At 37.0% G+C, this 11,321-nt stretch overlaps 2 pseudogenes; one reads left to right on the forward strand and one right to left on the reverse strand.

The window, feature by feature from the left end:
- Positions 1-462: 462 nt before the first annotated feature.
- LOC113562509 lies at positions 463-1,482 on the reverse strand (annotated as a pseudogene).
- A 5,993-nt stretch (positions 1,483-7,475) lies between these two features.
- LOC109610785 lies at positions 7,476-10,178 on the forward strand (annotated as a pseudogene).
- The last annotated feature ends 1,143 nt before the right edge of the window (positions 10,179-11,321 follow it).

Consider the following 11,321-nt stretch of genomic DNA (forward strand, 5'->3'; position numbering starts at 1 on the left):
AACTTATTGTAAAAATCTCATCCAGATCCTAGCGGGGGCAGAACATACATGCTTATCCTGCTATACCCTTTGACCAAACTTTGCGACTGCTGCTTGCGAGCAGTTTACGATCGGAAGTAGTGCAGCTTAGGTTCATGCAATTGCTTGCTTGCGTCTAATGTAGAACGACCTTTACTCGCAAACAATGAGGCTGTCATCACTGTATGCGACTAACTCGCATTATCTGCAGTAATATATATTATTTTTCAGGGCCAAAAATCGGTCCTTTTCAGGGCCACCAAAGATTTAATAACGTCGAAACAGTCTCAAACATATTTCTTGAATAACTTTCCATATATCATATATTAAATATATATATATATATATATATATATATATCTTATATATTGGATCATTAAGTATGAAACTTTACAAATAGAACATAAACTTTTGCATTTTTTGGCACATGGACATGATTTATTTTCAATCGAAGTATGCGCCCATGTTATCTACACACTTCTGCCATTTTAGTGGTAGTTGGTCTATGCCTCTACTATAGAAGCCAGGAGTACGGGAATCGATGAAGTCGCGGAAGGCTGTTTCGACTGCCTGTTGAGAATTGAAGAATTTTCCCACCAACAAGTTGTCCAAATTCCGGAAGAAGTGATAGTCGGTAGGTGATAGATCTGGTGAATATGGTGGATGACGGAGAGTTTCCAATTCCAACTCCTGTAGCTTTGCCACGGTCAGTCGTGCAGTGTACGGTCGAGCATTATCATGCAACAGGATTGGCATTGACCGATTGACCAATTTCGGTTGTTTAATAGCAAGTTGTTGCATCATTTCGTCCAGTTGCTTGCAATATACTTCAGCCGTTATCGATGTACCAGGTTTCATAAAGTTGTAGTAGATAACACCTGACCTGGACCACCAAACAGTCACCATAAGCTTCTTCTGTGTAATGTTGGGTTTCGCGTGATGTCTCGGTGGTTCATCAGCGTTCAACCACTGATGTGAGCATTTACGATTGTCGTAGAGTATCCACTTTTCATCGCAGGTCACAATTCGATTAAAAAAAGATCCATTTTTGTGACGGGAAAGTAAAGAAAGGGAAGCCTCTAGACGTTACGCCTGCTGCGCATCGGTCAATTCGTGCGGGACCCATTTGTCCAACTTCTTTATCTTACCAATTGCAGCTAAATGAACCAATATGGTGGGTATGGAAACATTGAATATCGATGCCAATTCACGTGTACTTTGAGATGGATCGGACTCTACTACGGCTCTCAAGTGATCATTATCCACCTTTGTCTTTGGTCTTCCACGTGGCTCATTAGCGAGGCTGAAATCTCCATCTCTGAAGTTTTTGAACCAATTGCCCACCGTTGCTTTAGTAGTTGAACCTTCACCAAATACAGCGTTGATATTACGAGCTGTCTCCGACACTGTGGTTCCACGGCGGAACTCATATTCATAAATCACACGAATTTTGGACTTTTCCATAGTTCTATAAAAAAGAATCCACCAATAAAACTAATGAAGATATTTGAACAAACAAATATGACATTTGAAGAGCGAACATACATCTATCACACTAACCTAACCTGATACTGACGTCTGGCGCCAAATTTGAGATAACAAATGTTAAAGATGGCGCTTTTACATTTGTAAAGTTTCATACTTAATGACCCAATATATTAAATAGATATATTGAAAAATATTCTTAATAAATTTTATATTATTATTATTTATTATTTAGCTTTAACAATATATAGTATGTATACATACTATGTTTACGCTGGCGATGCTTATGTTATTAGCACGTTCTTATCATTTTGGTCGATAAGTTCTTAATGTTATTAAAATACAAACAATAACTTAGTTTTTAATTTTTGCAAAAATATGAACTCGTCAGATTAAAAATGGCATTTTGTAAAAACAATGGTTAAGTTTTGTTCATAACTGCAAATGATTCTTTGATAGTCAATACATTATTTATTAAACTAGATTTCGAAAACACCTTAATTTTATATTTTAGGTTTTGAATTTGTAAGAATTCGCCTGTGTGCGCCGCGCCGCCTCCGTCCACATCACAGTCGTGCCATCTGCCGTTACCGACCGTTACTCATAACCGAAGGAAGGCATTTATGCTGTTTCTTGTACATTAGCTTGTCAATGTGAGGCTATAACTGCAGTCACAGCAAAAGAAATTCATTGCGTAGTAAGACGTAATTATTGATCAAGCGACGTAATAGCGTCGCGAAGTCATCAAGTAATATCGAATTATCGTGACTTTAATCGTGCGCTAACGTGCGGTGACGTGCTTCAACGGAGTATTCTATTCGGAGTATATATAACGGAGTGTACTATTCAACGTAGAAACTGAGCAATAAGTAAGGAAGAAGTATTTAGTAAAACATAATGAATACATATGTTAAAACACATATGTATTCTCTCTCTCACTGCTCTCACTTTTCCGCTCTTTCGTCCTCTCGCTCTCTCGCTGCTCTCGCTTTTCCGCTCTTTCGCCCTCTCGGTCTCTCACTGCTCTCGCTTTTCCGCTCTTTCGCCCTCTCGTTCTCTCACTGCTCTCGCTTTTCCGCTCTCTCTCTCCCCCTCTCTCCCCTCTCACCCCTCTCCCCCTCTCTCTCTCCGTCGCTTAGTTGCTTTCTCTTTCTTTGTTCTTTCACGCTCTCGCTGTCGAGTTCTCTCTCGCTCCCGCTCTATTATCTTCTCCCTCTCTTGCTTTTTCTGGTGCATATCATTAATTATAATTTATATAAATTTATATAGATTCGAGCTTTGCGATCTCTTCCAGAAGTGTTATGTGAAAAATTAGATTTGTGACGTAGTGTGATTACCTGCTTGACGTTTATCAATCGACAGAGACTAAGCAGTAGATAAGTAAAGAAAAAGTATTTATTAAAACATAAAGAAGACATATGTTGAAACACATATGCATTCTCCCTCTCCCTCTCCCTCTCTCTCTCTCTCTGATAATCAGTAGTGTCGAACATCGCTCCACAGAAATTATAATTCTTCATTGGAACCACAGTGTGGATAAAATTTTTTTAAACTCTCCGTGAGTACAGCAATCTGTCCATGGGCAATAAGCGTTTTGTTTGATGTTGAATAGAGACGTGTAGAGTATCACTCCAGTGAGTGATCTCCTTTATATACAACCTATATTTTATCTGAGGCCAGTTATTAGGTCGGATGGTAGTAGGCGCTTTAATCTACGCATTTCGTTGTTAACAGGTGAGTTTAACTGGTTGGCCAGCATATTAGGATGCACTGATATTCTTTCATTGTACTTTATGCTGAATTGGTGGATGACTTCTTTGACGGTTTCCAAGGGGATGTCGTGCTGAATAACCTCGTTGGAGACGTAGTATGGTGAATCGACAATGACACGCAGCACCTTGTTTTGAAACCTCTGCAGGATGTCAATGTTGGAGTTACTAGCGGTACCCCATAGCTGAATTCCATAAGTCCAAACAGGCTTCGGAATGGTTTTATATAGTAGAACTTTGTTATTCAATGATAATTTTGATCTTCGGCTGATGAGCCAGTACATTTGGCTTAATTTGAATCCTAGCTGTTTGCGCTTTGTAAATATATGTTTTTTCCACGTTAGACGTCGATCCAGATGTATGCCAAGATATTTGGCATCTTCTGCCTGTGGGAGTTGGCAGTTGTTAAACTTCACGGGTGGACATGTTTCTCTGCGTAAGGTAAAGGTTACATGAGTAGACTTTAACTCATTGGCTTTAATGCGCCATTTCTTTGTCCAGTTCTAGATCCTGTCAAGGTTGGTCTGTAAATTTCTTGAGGCCAATGTAGGATCAGTATGAGATGCCATAACTGCAATGTCATCAGCATATATAGCTACTGAGTTTTGTTTAGTTGTTGGTAGGTCTGCAGTATATAAAAGGTATAATATTGGACGGAGTACACTTCCCTGTGGAACGCCTGAATGTATAGGGTTCAGTGCAGTATATTCATTACCTTGTCTGACTAAGAAGTGTCTATCTGACAGGTAAGATTTGAGCAATTGATAGTGTGAGTGGGAAAAAAGCTTCTTCAATTTGACTAGTATTCCGCTGTGCCATACCTTATCAAATGCCTGAGATATGTCAAGAAAAGCAGCTGAACAGTATTTTTTTTCATTCAGGTCTTTGTTAATTTTGTTGACTAACCTGTGTACCTGTTCTATTGTTCCGTGTTTATTACGGAATCCAAATTGATGTTCTGGAATTATTTTCTTTTGATCTATTATTGCTTTGAGTCTTTTGACATATAGTTCCTCAAAGACTTTGGAGAGTACAGGGGTAGCAGGCTTATGGGTCTGTAGGAGGAAACATCTTCCAATTTCTTCCCAGGTTTAGGGATCATAATGATTTGGGCAACTTTCCAGATGCTGGGGAAGTAGTTAATTCGCAATATTGCATTGAAAATGAATGTTATAAGTTTTATACTTTTTTCCGGCAGTTCTTGAATAATTTTGCCAGTGATAAGATCAAATCCTGGTGCCTTTTTAGTGTTAATTTCTTTCACTATGATCCGTTTTACCTCCTCGATCGTGCATTTATCATGCGGTAAATCCATTTGAAATAGTACATCCAGAAAGTCAGTTATTTCGGTTTCTTCTTCTGCTGTTATTTCTGAAGGGAAGGGTTTGAATACATTTTTTAAATGTTTGAGGAAGGCTTCGGCTTTTTCTTTATCGTTTCTGGCCGATATATTATTGTCGTTTTTAATTGGAGGGTTATGTTGTTGGGGCCTTTTGAGTTTTTTGGTTGCCTTCCACAGTGAATACTCCGTAGTTTCAGTTGGTGTTAAGTTTTCCAGGTATTCTGGAATTCCTTGGTTTTGTTCTACTTAGATAAGCTCTTTTAGTTCTTTTGTTGCTTTATTTAGTTTCCTCTTATTTACCTCTGTTCTTACTTGTTGTCATTGTTTCCGCAGTTGTCTTTTTTCGGTGATTTTCTGTTTGATTGAGAGCGACACTTCAGGTATTCTCCCATGAAGTGTTTCGTAGTCGGGGGTTGCAAACCATGCCGCTTCTTGGATATTTTTAGTTAGGTTTGCAACCACAATTTCTATATCCAGTTCGGTTTTTAATGGTTGATCTAGCGAGGTTAGTGTGTCTAATTTTTCCTTCAATAGTGTCCAATCAGTTCTGTTGCTATACAAGGATGGTTGTTTTTCTTTATTTAAGATCTGTGAGTTAATGGTTATTATCACTGGTGAGTGATCTGATGACACTTCAAAGCAAGATTCTGCCTTACATTTCTTTGTGTCAATGCCTTTTGTGATGCAAAAATCTATTACATCAGGTATCTTATTTTTGTCTGACGGCCAGTATGTTGATTGGCCAGTAGAGATTTGTTGTAGATTGTTGTCCCTCATTGCTTTGATTAATTCTCTACCCTTTGGAGTTGTTAGTCTCGAGCCCCATATTGAGTGTTTAGTGTTATAATCGCCTCCGGCTATAAATCTATTGCCTAGTGTGTTGAAAAATCCCTCGAAGTGTTCTTTTTTGTTGTTGTGCTTAGGTGGGCAGTAAATGGCAGACATTGTTATTGGTCCATATTTTTCTTCTATGGTGACACTAGTAGCTTGTAAATATTCTTTAGTGAATTTTTCCCTTTCGTAGTGTTTGATGTTCTCTTTTATAATTATTGCAGTTCCGCCATGAGCTTTATTGTCCGGATGTTTTGTGTGATAAAGTTTATATTTAGGAATCCTTAAGTAATGTTTGTCTGTGAAGTGCGTCTCTGAGATCATCATGATGTCAATGTTTGAGTCATACAGGAATGTTTTAAGTTCTCGAGCATGTTGTTGGAGGCCATTGGCGTTCCAGATGGCTATTTTGTATTTTGGATGTTTTAGTTGCTCCATCGTTGATCCAATTTACTGACGACGGTAGTAAGTAGGTTGAGCATTGTGCCCATTTGTTCCATGAGCTTGCCAAGCATTTCTTCGAGTTTGGTTATGTTATTGACAGGTTGATTAGATGTTGGTGTTGCTTGAATATTAGAATTATTTTGTGCTTTGCTATTGTTGATTACTTGAGCATATGATAGCCCTGGTTGTATTTGCTGGATTGGTGTGAGCTGTGCTTGCGGTTGCATATTTCTTTTCTCTCTCAGAGCTGGATATAATTTTTCCTGAAGTTGTTTGTGTACCAGGCATCCTCTGTAATTTGCTGGATGATTACCGCCACAGTTGACGCATTTGACTTTGTTGTCTCGTGTTTTGCGGGTGCATTCTTTTGTTTCGTGATGTCTTGCATACTTAACACATCTGAATATTTTTCGACAGTAAGTCTTGGTGTGTCCATATGCCTGACACCTGCTGCATTGAGGTATTATCCTTTTAACATGTGGTGGTTCGCAGTTTATAATATTGTTGCCAAGACTTTTTATTTTGTATACATGTTTGTTATTTTCTTTAGGTTTGATGTCAATATAAAACATTGGTAGAGGTTTGTTAGTAGTTCTATCTTTTATATTGTGTATGTTTATTACTTCGTGATCATGTTCTGCCAATTCCTTTTTTATAGTATCAGTTTCTGTTCCATGATGTAGTCCTCTCATTACAAATCTGAATGTTTTCTCGCTTTTTGGTCTAAATGTGTGGTATTGTGTATTTCTGTTATCGAGTTCTTTGATTAATATTTTAAAGTATTCGGTATCGAAGACTTGAACTTTTATTGTTTCAAACCCAGTGGTTTTCACTGTATAATTACCATTTGTAATCTTTTTAAGCAGTTCATGAATGTGTTATATTACCCCTACATTGTATATGGTTATGGGTGGCGGTTTTGGGACAGTTTTTGTGTTGTTTGTCCTATCTTTTTCTTTGTCTTTGGTTTCACTTGTTTCCTCTTCTGATAGGTTGTTAAATCGATTTTCGGTTTCTAATGGTTTCTGCAGCCAGTAGTCGCTAATTTTTGTTTGCTTTCTGTCATAAACCATTTCGGGGCTTCTTAAGCGTTTTTTTGTTTATTACAGGTATCCATTTTGGTTGTGTCTGTTGAGAAAGAATTTGAATGGCTTGGTTTTGTGACTGATAAGGTTGTGTAATTTGTGATTGCTGTTGGTGTATTGAATATTGAGGTGCCATTGGTTGCTGCGAAGATGGCCCTTGTAATTGTTGATATTGATGCTGCATTGTATGATTTGAATTGTTGTACTGCGTTGTTGTTTGCGCTATCGGCGTCACACTATCTAGGCCCGGAGCGATCAAAACACGTCCGCACTCCCCGAGAGGCAAAGCGAGACTAGTGTGGATAAATGTGAAACTTATCCCAGAGGTTGGCTATGTAGAGACTGAACGGCAATGGGTGTTAACAGGTCTAGGTGTGTTAGTGGATGGACGTAAGGACAGAATTTTTGGAACTTCGCTGCTCGTGCGGTGGTCAGCTAAAGTGCTGACGTGTAAGAGACACGTATCATGCGATGAAGGCGGATAAGAAATCAACTAATTGACTTTGTTGATAGGTATCATGTCTGTCGGTATTATCGATATGGCTAGCTATGTAGAATATAGGTGCTCTGCTTGCAAGAAGGAGATAAAGAACACTGCTGTTCAGTGCAAAAAGTGTATAAAACTCTTTTACCATCCTGGATGTGTAAACAAGCATCGAGTATATAATAAACACCAGGAGTTATTGAAGTGCGAGGGTCCTTTTGAGGAGATAAACATCGAGAGTGACAAAGAGGATATGAGAAGAGCGGTAACCGGAGGAAATAGTGAAGAGAGGAAGGGATTCGTAGAATTCACAGGAGTTGCAGGAGTGGGGGCAAGTGTATCGGGAAGTTCAAAGAAACCTCTATCTATTGATATAAAAATCGACTGGCTTATGGAAACAGTAAAAGAGATGAAGGACGAAGTAGCAGGTAAAAAAGAACTTAGAGTAATGATCAGGGAAATAATCAGTAGTGAACTTGAAATTGTAAAGCAAGAACTCAAACAAGAAATTTATGAGCTAAGGAAGAAGATACAAGGAGGAATCACAGAAGTAACAGAGAATACACACAGGAGTTACTCGGATGTAGTGTTGGAGAGAAAGAAAGAAAGTGTGATAATTGTCCAATCGAAGAAGCAGCAAGAAAGCGAAGTTACCAGGAAGTTGGTGAAAGAAAGAATAGATGTAAAGAATATGGCAGTAGGAATAACACAACTGAGAAAAGGTAATAAAGGCTCTGTTATCCTTGGATGCGACAATGAAGGTGAAATGATGAAACTGAAAGCCTCAGTGCAAGACAAATTGGGTGAAGATTACAATATAATGGAGCCAAAAGGAGTTAAGCCAAAGATAAAAATTGTAAATGTTGGTGAAGAAGAGATGGCACTTGAAGAGGAAAGTTTGATGAATGTAATTAGGAAGCAAAATAAAATTGACGGCAATAGAGAAGGATGTCATATGCGGATGATTAAGAAGATAGTGAAGGAAAAAAGAGATGATGTGAAGTACAGGAAAGGAGGGGAAATTGGCTCTTTGATATTGGAAGTAGATGAAGAAACCCATGAAGTAATGCTGAAAAGAGAAAAAATAAATATAGGATGGAGGAAGTGCAGTGTATTCAATTATTTTAGTGTTGTAAGATGCTTTAAATGTTGGGGTTTTTATCATTTTGCCAAGAACTGTTCACGTGAAGACACATGCCACAAGTGTGCAGAGAAACATAAACAAGCGACTGTAAGACGACAAAGAAGAGGTGCGTGAATTGCATGCATAAGATAGAGGCGTACAACATGAGGATAAGTGATGAGCATGATGCATTGAGCGTGGAGTGTTCAACTTTCCTGAGAGCATTAGAGGTGGAGAGAAGGAAGATAGGTGAAGGAAACACTAAATAGCAAATACGGTCAGAAAGAGGATCGATTTTGTATACGAATGCTCAGAGTTTGATAGCACACAAGCAGAAAATTCAACAACAGGTTATGAAGAAGATGAACCCAGCAGTATTGGTACTGTCTGAAACCAGATTGATAGCGGACATAGAAGATAACGAAGTGAATATACCAGGATATAGTGTAGTTCGATGTGATGCAGAAAATAGATATACGGGAGGAGTTATGATGCATGTGAGAAGAGATATTAACTATGAGGTAGTTTTAAAAAAGAAAATAATAGCAAACTGCTGGTGTGTAGCGTTAAAAATGCGAAATACTTTACTTAAAGGAACTATAATGGTAATATATCACTCACCGAGTTCATCGGACGGTGAGTTCATAAGATTTTTAGAAGATATAACAGAAGCATTTGTAATTAAAGGAGAATGCATAGTAGTAGGCGATTTTAATGTTGATATGAAGACTGATTCATTTTATGCAAGAAAACTACGAACAACAATGTTAAGCTTAGGCATGAAACAATATGTGGATAAGCCAACAAGGATTACTAAGGACAATCAAACAATTATAGACTTAATGTTTAGCAATTATGAGAGAAAGGTCAAAGTATTTGATAGACCTAAAATAACGGACCATGCGTGGTTGCAAGTTGAGTTAGGATCGATAAAATCGGAAAATAAATACAGAGTAGTTAGAGGTAGAGATTATAGTAAATTTAATATAAATGAATTTTTTGGATTGTTAGAAATGAGATTAGGGAAAGGACAAGATTTAAATGTAAGCGCTAGAGCAGAACGATTAATTAGTGATGTAGTTGATACTTTAAATGTAGTAGCTCCTAAGAAAATATATAAGATTCCAAATGTATGGTATGGAAAAAGGTGGTATACGGATGAAATTAGAATAGCAGCTGAGGCAAGGGATGATGCATATTGTAAAGCACTATATACGAATGCAGAAGAAGATTGGATGAAGTACAAGAATAAGAGAAATGCAATAGTTAAGCTCATAAAGGTTAAAAAGAAAGAATATAATGAAGTTATGATAGATCAAAACAAAAATGATTCCGCGGCAATGTGGAAAGCTATAAAAGAAGTAATTAGAGGCGAGCCAATGAAACGAAATGTTTTAGAAAATGTAGAATTTAAGATATTGGATAACGGTAATGAGTGTAATATTGCGGATAAGTTTAATTCCTTTTATGTACAAAGTATTGATATTATAGTGAAATCTATTGTGGGAGGAAAGAGAAAAGCAGGTAAAAGAATTAATTATAATATTGAAATGAAAAATACTATTGAAAATTTTGAGTTGATTGATACAGAACATCTGAAGAAAATAGTTATGAGTTTACCTAATAAGAAAGGGACTAAGGAAGGAATATCAAGTGATCTATTGAAATCTATATTTTACGTAATAAAAGTAGAATTTTTAGGTGTAATTAATGATTCCTTGAGAACAGGTCAATGTCCAAATGGTTGGAAAACGTCAACTATTATACCGATACCAAAAGTAGGGAAACCGAAAACAGTTAGTGAGTTTAGGCCAATCAATACCCTTCCGATATACGAAAAAGTATTAGAGCTTGTAGTTAAGGAGCAGATTGAGCTATATCTAGAAGATAATAATATTATCACGAAGCATCAATCAGGTTTTAGAAAGAAGCATTCATGTGAAACTGCGATACAGATAATTATGGATGAATGGAAATTTATAATCAGTGAGGGAGAAATGGTAGGTGTAGTATTTATGGATCTGTGAAGCGAGTATTTGAAACGGTAAATAGAGAAAAATTAATCAAAAAATTATATCAATATGGAATTAGAGGAAATGTATTGGGATGGTTACAATCGTATTTAAGTAATAGATTGCAAAACGTGCGTTGTGGTGATGTAGTATCTGGTTTAATTGAAAATAGACATGGAGTTCCACAAGGTTCTGTATTGGGACCTATGTTGTTCATTATATACATAAATGATATAATTAAATGTTGTCCTGAAATATGTAGTATTAAAATGTTTGCAGATGATACTATATTATATGTTACCGGCGTAAGTTGCGCAGAAATTGAACAAAAAATGAATGTGATGTTTAATATGGTGGAAGAATGGATGAGTGTGAATGGGTTGAAGCTAAATGCGAGTAAGACAAAGGTTATGATGGTGAGAAGTGTAAGAAAAGAATTAAAGGCGAATATTGAGGTAAAATGCATGGATAGAACACAAATCGAACAAGTAGAGCAAATAAAGTATCTCGGTGTAATGATCGATAGTAAATTAAGATTAGAAGAACATTGTAATTATATGTTGAAAAAAATAGGTAAAAAAATAAGTTTTTTGAATAGGTTAGGTAATAGTGTCTCTATATATGCCAGAAATATTGTGTACAAATCGATCATTGCACCTCACTTCGAATATTGTGCGACCTTATTAATTGGTATGGAAGAAACGCAGCTGAGTAGACTGCAAGTAGCA

Source organism: Ooceraea biroi, chromosome 9, assembly GCF_003672135.1.
Source record: "Ooceraea biroi isolate clonal line C1 chromosome 9, Obir_v5.4, whole genome shotgun sequence".
NCBI classification, from domain to species: domain Eukaryota; kingdom Metazoa; phylum Arthropoda; class Insecta; order Hymenoptera; family Formicidae; genus Ooceraea; species Ooceraea biroi.